This window comes from Neopsephotus bourkii, unplaced genomic scaffold (assembly GCF_033783945.1).
Source record: "Neopsephotus bourkii isolate Nb327-2 ecotype Australia unplaced genomic scaffold, CSIRO-AGI_Nbou_v1 NB_335, whole genome shotgun sequence".
NCBI classification, from domain to species: domain Eukaryota; kingdom Metazoa; phylum Chordata; class Aves; order Psittaciformes; family Psittacidae; genus Neopsephotus; species Neopsephotus bourkii.
Window position 1 is genome coordinate 1,514,050 of NW_026900841.1, and position 14,488 is coordinate 1,528,537.

Below are 14,488 nucleotides of genomic sequence, written 5' to 3' on the forward strand. Positions count from 1 at the left end.
TTTTTGTTGTTTTGTTTTGTTTGTTTGTTTGTTTGTGGTTTGGTTTTTTGTTTGTTTGGTTTTTTTTCTGCCTGGGGTGCATTTTCTTGTTCATGCTTTTCAATATTATTTCCTATTTATTTGAAAGTGTTTCTAAGCATCACAATCCACATTTTGCTTACCCTTCTTCTGCAGAATAATAGCTTACTATATAAGTGTTCCCAGGATGTGTGGTTAACAAAATATTCCTCTGCATCTGTAATGCTGCTGCTGTTTAACCCTAAATAATTAAGGTCTATCTTGCAGTGATTTAATCTTGTGATTATTTACCATTTACTGACATATGGAGTTCTGATGAACTTTGTGTTTATATTTTCCTCCCACATGCAGCTTTTTTGATTTCAGAAATATAACGATGCCTTCAGGACATTAGTAGAATAATGCCTGTGGAGAGAATGTACAGAATTACACTAAGAGTGGGCATGAGCATCAAGGTACTTACAGGACTTTCAGATGTTGTCTTCAGAATTAACTCCATAGTTCTGTAACAATGTGATACAGGAGAGGTGCTTGAGTGTGCTTCCAGGATGTGAATTTTAAGGACAGGCTGTGGAGTGCTGGAGCAAATGTTCATAGCCCCTGCTGTGGGATGCACTTGACAAAGCAGCATGGATTGGCTTCACCTTGCCTACCTTTTGCTGTTTTCAAGGAAGAAAACATCCAGGCAAAGCCAGTCTCCTGGCAGCAGTCACAGAGTACCTGTTATCTCACCTGAGACGTGCCCATCTTCTCCATCATCTCTGTAATTGCACAGTGAAGCAAAAGCAGATACAAAACTGATGAAGCATTCTAATGTAGGCAATTAATGAACAAACCCCAGAAGTTTTAAGGAAGTTAATCTGACAAACAGTTCTGATAGTTAAAGCACCTAGATGGTGACTTCTGTAGTTGGAAAGATATGTTGTAAAGCCTGATGCTATTTTACCTTTAAAAGTTAGGCATCCTCAAAGAGGCACATAAAATTAGCAGTTATGTTTTGGCATGGATTTCTCTTATGTCTAAAATGGAGCCAGTTCAGCCCTCCCCCCATAATGCTATTGTAAACACAAATGATTTGATAATTCTTAAAGAACTCAAGGCTGTAATGATGAGCAATCTGGAAGAGCCTGTAGAAAACATTAGAACATCAGTTTTCAGAGCAGGGCTTAGGCAGCAAGCCATAAATTAAGGGTGGAATCACTTGATAAGGGGAAAACAACATACAGAATAGGTTTTGCACTATTTTGCACTAAGCAAGGTTGATGCTGTGGGCAAATAATTTTGCGATTTTTTTTTTTTTTTTTTTGTGATTAACAGACTGCCTCATTGTGCATACACACAAACTGGCCACATGAAGCCTTCTCAGGCAACCTTACTTCTGGAATTTCCTTATTTTTCCTTTATCTTGGCAACTTCAATAACGCTCCCTTACTCTGGGAATGTGTAAGTGTTACTCATATATGAAAGCAGTTTACTATTTATTTCTTCCTAAAAAACAGGTAGTCAGATCATTGTTTTTTCCTGTCATAGAAGCTTTTCCTTATAATACCTTTTAAAAAAATGTGCTTCCAAGCTCTTTCTTTCCTGTTTATAAAATGTTTTTTTCCCCTTTTCTACTTTTAACAAATATTTGCTTTTTCTTCCCCCAATTCTTCCTGCATTGCTGCTGCACATTGCTTGTTATTTACTGCCCAGCTCTTCAGTGGCACTGAAATAATGGTGTTGTTTTATTTGCAAAAGAAAAGCAGTGAAGCATTTGTTTTGAAAAGAGAGGCTTAAGCAAAAACTCCCAAAAGCACTATCTTAGCAAACATGTAATTTTTCTTTTTCTTGGTTTGCAAGTCTATCTTTCTCATGTCTTATTCTCCATAAAGACTTTTTGCTCAGCTCCTGCTGTTTGGTAGTAAGCCATTGCAGATGTCCTACATGCCTGCAATTGTATGGCTGTTGTAGGCACAAGTGAGATCTGTGTGTGTGACTGTGCTCAGAGGCAGAAGGAACCTGGTTCCTAACTCTGACGACATGCCTGGCTCAGAACCTGTTTGGGAGAGTCATCCCACCTGTGAGTGTCTCAGTCCAGCTGAAAAATGGAATGAATAAGCACAGTGCTGAAAAACACAACGCTGTGCTTGAAGTCCTGCCTATCAAAAGCCAGTGAGAATTATTGAAATAGTGGCAGAGATAGTTATTAAGGATAATGAAGAGTCAGTGTTTTAACGTGCTTTTTGTATCTTCAAGAGACTTTTACCACTATTAACATCTCCACTCTTAAAAGGCCCAGTATCTGTTCTGTAACCATGTTTTTGAGGACAGGAACAATCTAATTAGAAGAATCATGGGACCTGAAATTCTTCTTACACTCTTGAGCTGGACCACCTCAAACATATCGTGAATGGAGAAAAAAATAGTAAACATGAATAAGTAGGATACTGTCTGTGAAAAATGAAAGGTATGTGAAGAAGCAAGGGGATATTTTGCATACAAATCCCATTTCTGCAAATAGGTTAGCAAACAGCATCTTCCCTCAGTTGTGATGAGCCGTTGGGTATTTATTCTCTTGATCTGATACTTAGGGCTGTATTTAATCAGGCAGGGCTACTTTTCCTCTCAGGTTTTCTTATGCCATTTCAGTTAAACTTGGTGGAATTAACCTTGTCACAGAATCATTTTGTGGTGTTCTTATCAGAATCCAGGTTCCAAACTGTTATTAGCAGGTACACAATACAGCAGCTCATTAATGCTTCCAGTACCTAGAGACCTTCTCTCTGTGTTGTAGAGAGTGTAAAATCTCTGGGATTCTGCTTTCCATATTGTTTGTATGTGCATTTTTTGAAGGCAAAATCAGAATGTCTATAAGGGTAGTGTCTTTCATCCCCTAGGCATCCTTATTTAAAGTTTCGTCCCCCCTGTAGATTCAGCTTGTATCCCATGCTTTGCTAAATCCCTATTTGAACCTGATCCTCGAAGTGACGGGGTCCTCTTCACCTCCAGAGCACTACAGTTACAAGTATTAGTATCAGCTATATGAAAAGATCATCTTTTATGTGCTCAGAATTATCTCATTATACAAGCTTGGTCATGATAAGCCTTTTCTACAGAGCACAATTATCACTGAGAAAACATCTTTGATTTATAGGTGCTTGTAGGGTCATGATCTTTCCAGAAAAAAAATAACATTTGGGCTTTGTTTTTAGGAGAAACTTGTGAAAAGATATGGTTCTACACAAAGCAACTTGTGTTCACTTTTTGCTTATTGGACTTTTAAAAGACTTGAAATTCCATAAAGATTCCCTCTTATCTGTGGTAGTTACGGATCAATCTTTGACTGTTCAACCGAGGAGATCTGTTTCCAATAGATAAAACAGAGAAACAGGAGAAGCGGTCCTGGCAAGCAAAGGTAGATGTGCTGTGTACCAGCCTCATGAATATCCCACTCTTGCTTAAGGCTGGATATCAGTTTTTTTTCCTTCCCCATCCCCCAGGGTGTGTGATTGAGCTGACAGGGGAACAGACACTGTGTGCTTTCATGCTTCTCATGGTGCCCCAGCGTAAGCAGGAGGTGGCCGGCTTCTTCAGTGGTTGGGGTTGTCTGTAAACTGGCTGAGGAGAGAAAGACTCACCCACTCTCTTAGTGATGAGAGACACCAATACTATGGGAGTATCCTTGTTCTAAATATCAGTTCACAGCAAGATTAGTAAATGTTAAGATTTATCATGGTGTCTGTGAGACAAGTCTTGTGCCTCTTGCTGTATCTCTCAGTGGAGCCATGGCTTTACTCTGCTTCTAGTGCTTCATTCTTCAGCAGAGAGAAAAGGGAAAGCATGTCTGGAGGGAAGTTGCATCATCTCCATGATCATCTAAGTTTGCTCTCCTTAATGAGACAGAGTGGCAGAATTAGATGTTTGGTGTCAGGTTAGGTCTCTGGACTCTTGGCAAGGAAGAGTTTTGTGTTAAGGTAGCAGATCCTGCACCCCAAAAATGGGGAAGAGTACTAATGCCCCAGTCCTGCAGCTTCACCATGAGTGAAAGTTTTCCCTAGGACAGATTACAGTCCTACAGTGCAACAGGGTGCTCACAAGAAGAGGACAGGGTGTCTTTTGCCTCTTACTTTGGACCTCTCGAATGTGCTGTCACCTCATCTAGAAGGTCAGATAGCATCAAAGTACTTAAGGGTAACTAGGTCATTGCTTAGACAGCATCATCGTGGTGCAAGACTTGCATGGGATCATCCTTCATTAACTTTGTCGAGTTCCTTTCTTCCTGTGGGAATGCCTGTGCCAAGATGGAAGTGTGTGTTTGGGGTGGGACTGTTGATATCCAGTTTGTGTTTTTTCTGTCTCTCCTTTACATTAGAAATTCACATCCTGGCATTGTCAGACAGTTCTGTCCCTCTTTATGTTGCCTCAGGCTATGTACAACCAGAATGAAGTACATGGTGTTGCACTACTGGGCTGCTCATTGGAGAGGAAAGGGACACTTCTCCACTGCTGCATGATGCCTGTTCTTACGCCAGCCATCCTGCTTTGGAGGAGCAAAGAAGACAGTGGCTTTCTTTTTCCTCTGGCCTTTTATTCTGCCACAGTGCTATATGTGGGATTTCACTGACATAAAAAAAAAGCAGATGAACGTGATATGACTTCTGCATATAGAGCAGCAGCCCTTCTAAATAGCATGCCAAACCTGTTCCTTTAAACATCCAGAGAGACTGTTTCTATCACCTCTGTAGGGAGACCGTTCCACTCCCCATCTGCTTTTTATAGCTGTAACTCTCATTTGGATATTTAACCAAAACTGTCCTTCCTTTTGCTGCAGATTATTGCTGTTTGTAACACTATTTTCTGCGACTGTGAGTAATCCCTGGCCTCAGTTTGCACTGTGATAGGCTGTAGTCATTATGCTTGGCATTGATTCTATTCTAGCCTGTCTTTATCTTTCAATCCTCCCCTTTTTTTTTTCTTTTTTTTTAAGTTTTACTAATTTTGATCTATTTATTTTTTGCTACTCTTACTATTATAAGGGACCTAAATTTTGAAGTTGTTTTACACTCTGGAAACATGGGCAAGTACAGGTGCAGACCCCTTAACCTCATCTCTGCCTCAGTTGTCTGTCAGTGAAATGGAAATAAAGTGCACTTCTCAACCTTGTCACAATGGTGAGAGGGCAGCATGCACAAATGATTGCAAGGCGCACACATGCTGCTGCAATGAAGGTCATGTAAGTACGTAGCAGAGTATTCCGGTGCTGTGTGTGCCCCTGCTGAATAGCATTACATGTTATCTCCTTAAGTTTTACATAGCCTTTGTGCAGTAGTAAAATGAGATAATTACAAAGTGGAAGGAATAATAACTTTGTATTGTTCCCATAACCACTAAGGTATTATACCCTGATCCTGGTGTGATTATCTTCGACACAATAGTAAGGTGATTATTAATAATGCTAAAGGACTTACTACTTAGCCTGCAATTTTTGCATCTTGTTTCTTTCATGAACCCTATCTATTTCCTCAGCCCAAAGCCTGTGAAGTGGGTATGTGTTGTTGCCTTGTCATTATCCGTTTTTCAGTGATGGGAAAATGAAATATGAAAAAAAAACCTATGAGATCCAGTTGGCAAATTCTGGTACCTAAGCACCAAGGTAGCTTCATGTGAATCACTTGTCTTTCTGCGCCAGAACTACAACGGGCAGGCTGGCAGGTGAGGATCTAGTAGCTTAGGTATTTAAGGATGTGTAGTTCTTTTCTCCTTTAAGTTCAAGCTGTAAAGGCTTCTTGTGGCCTTGTTTTCTTTGTCATCAGGGATTGTTTCAGAAATCCAGTGTTTGTACACTCCAGTTGATGTATGTACATACAAACCCAGTTTAAGGTGTAGCTGTAAACACAGGCGTTGCATAGCCAGGCTCCACATTCCTTGGGATCTGGGTGTCACATTGCATTAGGTTAAGCCTGGAGTATGTGATGCAGTGCATCAGGAGCCCTCCTACTGCAGAGGTGGCCTTCTGAGGTAGCTGCAGTGAGTTTTGCAGAACAGAGAGCCAAGAAGTGACTGAGAACTTTCTCATGTACTTGAGATGCAAACGTGGTATTGACTTGATGAAGCCATCTCTTGGCAAAATCAATACCTCTTCTTGCACATACTCTGAACATCAAAATACCATAGCAACTCTAAGGAGGAAAAAAGTTTGGCTTTTTCCCCCCAAGAAAACTGTTTTCAAAGGCAAAAGCTTTTGCATGTTGCCTCCAAGGAAACGAGATCCAGCATTTGGACCTGGCCTTTGTCAGTTCTGAAGGACTTTGTGAAACCTTTCAGCTTGAGAAAGTTTGAGCTTGGAATGAAATGGTGGTTTGAGGCCATCTTTCCTTGGTACCTCAGAGCTGGTTTATGGGGCAGTGTGAAATGGAGAAACATCACTGACATTTTTGATAATACATGAGTGATATAAGGTGTAAGAGGGGTTATTTTTGCCATCTGGAAAGGAAACCAAGAGAAACTAAAGGGGAAAAAAATAACCTGGCTAACACCACAGCGTAGCAGAACTGCAGAAAGCTGCTACTGATATATTCTCCCAGGCTCTCAGCAACCTGTAATTATGAATTATCTGACAGCTAAGATATTGATGAATATCACTCAAGGAATATGAGAATGTCTAGATTTTTTACAGTGAACCTGTACTGAACTCTGTGTGACTCTCCTATTTATAACCCTGTGTGAAGTTCAAGGAAACTTGTCCTGGAGGTTTCCCATGAGAGGGAACTGTGTTTTTTTTACCTGACTAAAACTCTCTGGATATTTTCCCATTTTTTTATTTGATCTAAGTGTGAACTTTCTCCACCCTCTACCCCTCCTTCCTTTCTGGAGTGGTTAGAAAGGTTGATTACAGCCAGGATTACACAAGAGATGCCAGTTGCACACATGTTTTGCATAACTGTGCTGTGCTGATTTCAGACAGGGTGCCCCAAGTTCCCTCCCTGCTTTGCAACAGCGAGTCAAGATCTCTATCTTCATTCCTGAAGCTAGAGAAATGCTGTTGAGGCCCTGCCTATTGAAAGTTTGTCAAAGAGCACCTGGCTGGGACTCTCCCCAGCCACAGGGTTGCCTGTACACTGCAAAGCACTCCCTTTTGGAAAAGCCTCTACTGCAGGTTTATTCAGGCTTTTTGTATTAAATCTGCAATAGTAGCTCTGCCTCTGTGGGATGTGCTACAAGTGGTTGGTGGGACAGGGTAATTGAGAAGGATTTTCACTGTAAGGCAGCAGAGTTCCCCAGGATGCTGCAGCTGCCCAGAGACCTATGCACTCCCAATCAAGGGTGGGGAGTGTGCTCCCCAAGGATGTGTGCTCTCCCTCCCTTCCAGGGAGACAGGCATGAATGCTCTCACATGCTCCAAGATTGTCAAGGGCCTGCAGTGAGGACCCTGACTGGACAGCTAAGCTCATCCTTGCACTGATTCTGGGGCTAGTTAAATGGGGCCCTTATCTTCAAAAGCAGTGAGCTCTGTTTAGTTTCAGTGAGAGCTGGGGGCTCTGAAAGCTTAGTCCTTAGACTGTGTTTCAGTTCCTTTTGCTGGGATATAGGTAATTTCTTCTCCCTGCCTCTTTTCAGTTTGGAATAGAAGTCTAGGACAGCACATGGCCAGACAGGACCGGGTTGTGCTGACGTGCCTGTGGCATGGTCCTGTGCCATGGGATAGATCTGGTCTGGCAGGTAGGCTCAGCTCAGGCTTTTTAAGGGCTTCAAGCTCTTCCTAGAAAATAAATCACATGCAAAGGTTACACTGCTGAGGTTCTGATGATGAAATTTGTATATAGAAAAGCGGCATGGGCCATAGGCTCTCTCTCACTTGGATACCCTTCGTGTTCATGCATTTTGCTCGTCTCCTTGGAGACAGTGGCTTGTCTGAGAGCAGCTAGCCTTGGCTAGTAAAGGCCTGACATTTCTGGTTTGTGGGATGAAGCTGTGCTGCTGAATGTTCCAGCAACCACAGAGGCATGATTTGATAGAAGCATAAGCAGTTCCACGCAAGGCTTTCGTGTGAACATCTTCTTCTAATACCTCTCCGAGGACACCACTCAAGTCTCTGATGTGAAAGACGGGTTCAGATATCTTCAAGGAGAGCCCAGCAATCCCCATCCCTCGGATATCAGAAAGGTTTGAGAAATTTCTCCCTTCCCTTTCTTCCTTTCAAAGAGCTGAGTCAGCTGGACTGGCATGTCTGGAACTCTGTGGCACTGCGAGCAGGCAGTCTGCCAGCTGCATTACACACCGCATCCAAAGGAACACGTCACTCCCCTCTCTCCCTCCCCTCATTCCCAGCCCCCTCTCCCCTTTTCCCTTTGCAATCTCCACCCTCTCCCTTTTATTTTTCCTTGTTGATCCGTGTAGGTGAGTCAGAAAAACCTGCTCATCCACAACCTGTTCCTTCTTGCCAAATCCTGGAGCAGCACTCCCAGTTCTTGTTAGGTGTCAGAAATAGGTTATGAAAACAAAAGCTGATACAGGCGGTGTCCTGGGTATAGAGTGCATACTGTAAATGAAAATCAAATGCATAGTGAATGTGCCACTTAGAATGTGTTCCTAATAGAGTGATGTCTTTTGTAGAAGGCACTTTATTCTGTGATTCTTATATAATAATAGTTTTCTTCCTATAAAATACCAGGATGGAACAAGGAAATCATTTAAGGCTCTGAGAGCTGGGCTTGTTCAGCCTGGAGAAGTCTCCAGGGAGACCTCAGAGCAGCTCCAGTGCCTAAAGGGGCTACAGGAAACCTGGGGAGGGGATTTGGACAAGGGCCTGTAGGGACACGAGAAGGGGAATGGCTTTAACCTGCCAGAACAGGAGAGATTGAGATGAGCTCTTAGGCAGAAGCTCTTCCCTGTGAGAGTGCTGAGGCGCTGGCACAGTGTGCCCAGAGAAGCTGTGGCTGCCCCATCCCTGGCAGTGTTCAAGGCCAGGTTGGACACAGGGGCTTGGAGCAACCTGCTCTAGTGGAAGGTGTCCCTGCCCGTGGCAGGGGGTTGGAGCTGGATGAGCTATAAGGTCCCTTCCAACTATTCTATGATTCTGTAAGAGCAAGCATATTTACAAATTTTTAAAATAATGGATTTTAAAATAACTGGAAAGTGGAAAATTTCCGGTAGGAAAACAGGTGGTTCACAGAAGTGATTTTGAACAAAAAGACTGAGCTTTTGATATCAATTTTAGTTGTACTAATCTGAAGAAACTCCACTCTCAGAGTTTGCATTACCAATGTATTTCTGACCCCAGGAATTGAAAAATGATAACTCTGGATCCCCTCAGTTCATGGATACTTAGAAATGAGAGTGAAATGTGATAAATTATCTTTTTGTTTACTTAAGATATTTATTTTATGAGTGGGGAGGAAGGGGGAAAACATGCAGGTTAACTTTTCTCTTTGGTCAACTGACTCTGGGAGCTGAAAGCTAAAGAACAGCATAGTATTGTATCTGACTTAGGATGAAACTGCAGGTGTTGGTTAACACTATAGGAGCAACCTTGTCTCAATATACGTAGATATATTTCCATCAAGCAGTATCAACAGATTGATTTTTGCAATGTTTAGTTGGAATGAAGGTGCTCAGCTTCAAAGAATAGATCATCCACCAGGGAAAGTGCTTTGTTTGACTTATTCGTGTCACAGTGAAATGTCTGCGTTAGCTATATTGTGAAAAGTGTCTCCATTATGTGTTCATATCATTGGTCTCTACAAGCAATCAATTTTTCCCAAGGGCTAATGATGCACCAGCTTCAGGAGACTGCAAGTATGGTGTTGGTTGAGTTGCATGAGATTTCTGCCCTGAACAGCATCAAATCCAGGACTGGTCTAATCTGGCAGATGAGCAGTCCATGGAATAGGATTGCACCACTGGTGAAGAGAAAGTAAAGGGCCATTTTGTGTCAGGGATTATATAACTCATAGTGAGACACAGTCATTTCTCAGAAGGTTCAATCCCAAGGCAAGAAAACAGGAAGTTTTATTGCCCAGCCACCTTCTGCAGAGGATGCATCTAGTACAGACAAAAAGGGACTTGACAAAGGCATTTGAGACATCAGTATCGCAGGTAGGAATGAATCCAGACATCCTAAATTCCCGTCTGGTGACTTGGTTCAAGACTCTTCACACACAGAGTAAATAAAAAAAAGATACAAGAAAATGAGAAAAAGATAGTTTTGTTCTCCCAGGTATTGAGAAATGGGAAGATTTACACCCTTTCACTCTTGATTCAGACTTTGCGGAGAAATCAGCTAATTTAAATAGCCTACTAGAGCCTTCAGTGTGAACTTTTATTTTGTGACTTTTTTTTCGGGCAAGGAATCCAGTTAAGTGTGTTCAGAGTTTCCTAAATTCCCCTTTTTTACAGGAAACCTTTTTAAAGTATTTCTGGATGTTGAGAGAGCTCTGTTTTGCGTTGTCCTGCTTTACTGGCTTTACTTTCAGCCCAAGCAGTTGCTTTTTCTTTCCTTTCTTTTCATCCTTTTGGTCTAATTTCACACCCATATTTAATTTCCTTTCATTTTGTCTGCCTCCCTTTCAGCCACAGTAACAGTTTCTGAATCTATCAAGGGCTTGTAGTGCAAAACTAATTGCACCAAAAAAGAAACACCCCAAAACCCCAAATCTTTCCTGCTGGAAATTGGAATTGCTGAATTTTATTACCCACAAAAGATTAATGCAGCTTCAGTGTCAGACATACAGTTGGTGCAGAGGTTTGTGCTAGAACAGAAGCTGCCCGGTATCCCAGATTCGTCTCCCAGAGTTAAAGGATGCCATTAACCTTTAAAAGGTATCTTTATTGTTAATTGTTGTTTTGATAAGAATTGTTTTCATACAAAATGATCATAACTTCCCCCTGCCAAATACTATGGCTAATTTTGAACGTGGAGCAGTGAAGACCACAAGTGTTGGTGACAAACGTGGTGGGGGAAGGAGGCATCTGTCCAGCCCTGGTGGCAGCAGGTTTGCTTTGATGAAGCTGGAATAAATGGGAAGAGCATTTGGGAGCAGTAAACTGGCCCAAAACCCTTTATCCTGGAGGAGCCTTTAAGCATATGAGGTTTTACAAAGTATGCAACACTGTCTGCTTGAGAAAAGTCCCACTCATTTTGAGTCTCATTTCGAGCTCTTTTGTAATGTTGGTGGTAAATATATATGTTGTCAGGCAGAGAGCGATAGGAGGAGAAGGAAAACTACATAGGTAAAAAGAGTCAGTCAGCTCAATCTGTTTGACCTCAGTTGACATCTGTGCAAGGCATGACAAAACCACATGCTTGAAGAGCAGGTCTTTCCAAGGGTGACAAAGATATGGGCCACACTGGTTCTTGAGCAGAAAGGAAAGTATGAATAAAAATGTTCATGTCCCAGAGGAGCCCATTAGTTTCACAGCCTGACCTGATTTTGGAAGCAAGGTTCCCTTCACTTCTAGCCTTGATCAAAATAAGTGAAAACTCCCAACTTCAGTGGTTGGGAAAGAAGAGGAGCTGTCAGTATTGCTCTTCCCATGTCACTGTTATCTTCCTGACAGCTTACAGTTAATAGTCTGTTTCCAAAACTTTGTTTCTGACAGTAACAAGAAAAGGGAAAACTTACTTACATAAAGGGAACCTGGAGCATGTTCTTATCTCCTAATATAAGACATAAAATAGAATGGTGTCATGTGGTAAAAGAAATGCTTTTTCTCATGTAGAAGCATGTTGGTGGAACAGCGGAACTCATTGACATGGGATGAGAAGAAATGAGCTAGGGATAACTGGTTCAGAGGTTTTATGCAGGAGAAAACTAGCTCATTAAGAAAGTTAAAGGCCATGTATTCTCTCTGTCTTCCTTTGTTTATTTAGTATAAAATAACTGGTAATACTATGTTTAGCACATGCTTGCTCCAAGTAATCAATGGATTCTGTTTGCTTTATGATGCTAAAGGACTTCTGAAAGATAATACAAAGGGGCTGCACTTGAAATAAATACAAACTGTATACAGGTGATCTAAATTGACTTCAGGGTGTTGCTTCCATTGATACTACCTGTGAATCTGGCCTGACATCTACATTTGCTTTGCCCAAAGGGGGGAAAAATACCCAAAACAAACAAAAGTGCTTCTCAAGGGAGTGTTTGTCCAGCAGCATTCCTGATCTGAACCAAGGTACCCACACCCTGTGCTGAGTGTGTGAGCTGTTCCTTTCCACCTGCAGTAGAAGCTTGGCTTGTAATGATGTGTGGATTTCCAGCCACCTCCTTAAATTCTTGCTGTGCTGTGGCATTGACAGGGCAGAGAAGAACAGACCAACCTATATACTTGTTTTAATTTTTCCTATTTGCTCTGTTGCTGGAGCAGAGTTAAAGAGAAGCAAACAAGCACATTTTGTAAGGTTTGTTGTATGAACCAGTTAACTCTCAGCTTATCAAGTCAAGTTTAATATGACATTAAAGGTCTGGAGTGGAAAGTACAGAGCTGGTACATACAGTTAAGGTTTAACCTTCATCTCAAGTCGGTTCCCACCCATAACCAGTTAGCATGGAGGCACTGTAGGGAGGAGGCTCCTTTCTGAAGGCTCCTCTCTCAGATTCATTGCTAGGCCTCTCCGCCTTTAAAAGTAAGTTGCAGTAAACCTGGCTGCCTCTAAGTGACTTTGAAGTTAGCCAGGTGATAAAACCCCCAGTTATTTTGTGGACTTCCTTGGTTTCCTTAGTTCATCTCAGCACCAGAGTGCTATTTAAACAGAGTCCCTTTTTAATAGTATTTAACCGTTTCTGAGCCTGCATAGAATTCCTGGGAACCCTGCCAGTGTTGAGGTGCCTGGAGGACTGGGGTGTGCTGGTATAGAACAAGGACAATGCACCCAGTTCAGTGGCTTCACAGCACAAGTGCAAAACATTTGCAGTTGGAATTTTCACATATATCCAGGGGGGAATGTGAAAGCCCCATTGCTGTTACTATAAGATAAAGAATGCGTGTCAGGTGCCTTTTGCCAGATTTGAAGCTCTTATACTGAAAGAAATAAAGGTAAGCCAAGAGAATTATATTACGAGAGAGAGTGTCTATATAGCACAATGTGTGTTTTGGGGACGTGGAATTGGAGCAAACAGCTGTGAATGTCATCTTTTTTCAGAACTAAGTACAACTTTAGTGTCCTTATCTTTGTTTTCCTTGATGTATGTAATTTATTTGCATGGTTTCACATAGGTGCATTTTCCTTTGGGTTTTTTATGCATACATAGATACAACATAAAAACCTACAAAGTGAACTGTTTGTCTTCTGTGCTGCAAGGGAAGGAAATGGGGTGTGAGATTCTTGCTTTTCTGTTTTTAATTATTTAATAGGTGATGTGAGACTGTGGCAGGAGCCCTGCAAGTATTGGAGCTGTTAGGGAGATTTCAGTAATTCCGTGACTGTGCCAGTGAAACAGGAGTTAGTTAGTTAGTTAGTTAGTTAGTTAGTTAGTTTGTTTGTTTGTTTGTTTGTTAAACTTCTGGCACAGAAATGCCACCTACTTATTTATAACCCTTGTGGCAGAATGGAACGTTGTTTTATCTGTAAAATCCTACAGAGCAGTTAATAAATAAACACAATGTGATGAATCAGATTAAATAACAGAGCCACCAATAGCTGCAAGATAAATTGTAATAAACTACTCAAGTAATAAAAGGCTGCAGGCAGAAACATCTTGAAGGTGCAGCTAAGGACCCCAAACCCTTAGCTATTGGACGTGAGCACTCATGTTTACTGATTTACACCAGATTCTGGCTGTGTGCTTATGCGTAGAGAAGATGTAGATGATTGAAAATTTCTCCTGACTAGTGTATTTACTTATTCTCCATGTGTTCATATTTTAGTGGGTCCTTCCTCAGAGTTCACATACAATCTTATGTTTGACATTGCTTGGTGTAGAAGATCGAGGGAGGACTGCACACTAGTACAGTATTTCTAGCTAGCTGCTTATTTTACAGTACCGTAAACAACTGGCAGGTAGATGCAGGTGTCAGGCTGCTTTTTCGTGCCCTGGAGATATTTATGGGAAAGGCAAGCACAGCTAGGAAACAAAGGGTGTGTAGGTGCAATGTGTTGCCATTGGTTTACTGTGCTGATGTACTGCAAGTATCTAGTGGTGTTTCACTGCTAGCTGTATAGGCCTACTCTAATAGTATGTGATAGTGGTCAACAGAAATAACTTCATTGACTGCCGCTGTGTAAAAAGTCAGGACAAGCAATTTTTCATGTGCTAGAAGGCTCACAAATTATTGAACAGCCACATATATATCAATAGGCAATTGATGATAATCTTTACTAAGAGACATTGGGCCACGAGGTCGTGAAGTGAGTCAAGCGCTGTATTTCAAGATCCAAGTCAAGAAAGTCGTAGTTGCTTAATGGCATGTACGTAGCCTTCTCCTGATGTAATGCTGCATTTTAGGTTTTGAACCTTTTGAGGAATCCAGAGTGTCCAGAAACCTTTTTATA

At 41.6% G+C, this 14,488-nt stretch overlaps 1 protein-coding gene across 12 annotated transcripts in view; it reads left to right on the forward strand.

The window, feature by feature from the left end:
- Window positions 1-14,488, forward strand: part of IKZF2 (IKAROS family zinc finger 2) — a 113,358-nt gene that overhangs the window by 75,141 nt on the left and 23,729 nt on the right. Inside the window, exon 1 of one of the 12 annotated variants that reach the window (XM_061348064.1) lies at window positions 205-473. The exons of 10 other annotated variants lie outside the window; for them this stretch is intronic. The gene's annotated coding sequence lies outside the window, so the exon portion shown is untranslated. Of the gene's footprint in view, window positions 1-204; window positions 474-7,856; window positions 8,164-14,488 lie in introns of those variants that run through there. One more of the 12 variants, XM_061348065.1, reaches the window with a different exon arrangement.